This window comes from Neophocaena asiaeorientalis, unplaced genomic scaffold (assembly GCF_003031525.2).
Source record: "Neophocaena asiaeorientalis asiaeorientalis breed wild unplaced genomic scaffold, Neophocaena_asiaeorientalis_V1.1 scaffold59, whole genome shotgun sequence".
In the NCBI taxonomy this organism is placed as follows: Eukaryota; Metazoa; Chordata; class Mammalia; order Artiodactyla; family Phocoenidae; genus Neophocaena; species Neophocaena asiaeorientalis.
The window spans coordinates 8,798,927-8,799,689 of record NW_020174268.1 but is presented as its reverse complement, the minus strand read 5'-3'; positions in this window follow the sequence as shown (position 1 = coordinate 8,799,689).

Sequence of the window (763 nt, the reverse complement as noted above, 5' to 3'; positions counted from 1 at the left end):
CGACGGCGCGAGGAGGGCGGCACCCGGCGGGCCGCGGGGGGCCTCCGGGAGCCTGCGAGGGCCGCCCCGCCCGCTCTGGGCAGCGCATCCTTCCCTGCCCGCGCCCGGCTGGCCCGCTACTGGACGGGAAACCCGGCAGGAAACGCGCGGCGGGGGAGGGCCCGCGGGGAGGGGACGCGGATGCCAGCCACGCACACCCACCGCCCGCAGGCTGGAGCCGGGTTTAAGGGCGAGCCGGCAGTCTCCGGCATTTCCGATCCATCACTTCTCCCCCCTACGCCCCCGTGTCATTGTCTTCTGGGGGACCACAAGTCAGGCATGGAAGTGGTATAACAGGTGGGCTGTAAACTTTGTTTCCCGAATGTCACTGAAGAGGTTCAAAAGAGAACAGTTCTGGTAAAGTGCATCTTCGTTTTTCTTTCTCAGGAGCCAGAAGTGGTTATTTAATTTAACATAGTTTTAAAACTCTAATCCAGAAGTGTTAAAGTTGTGTTTTTAAAAGAATACGAGAGGATAGAGTTCCACCTTAGCAGCCGTGCTTGTTTTTGAATAGGCTGCAAAGTGCAATACAGTTTACCATTAACATACCAATGTGTGGGGACAGAAATCGTAGCACGGATTTGGTGGCCCCTGAGGAGCAGGTGATTGGAAAGAGGCCCCAGGAAACTTTGGGAGATGATGGATACATTCTATTGGTTGGGGTGTGAGTCACATGGATTTATTAGGCATTTGTCAAAACATCCAACTTAAGATCTGTGTATTT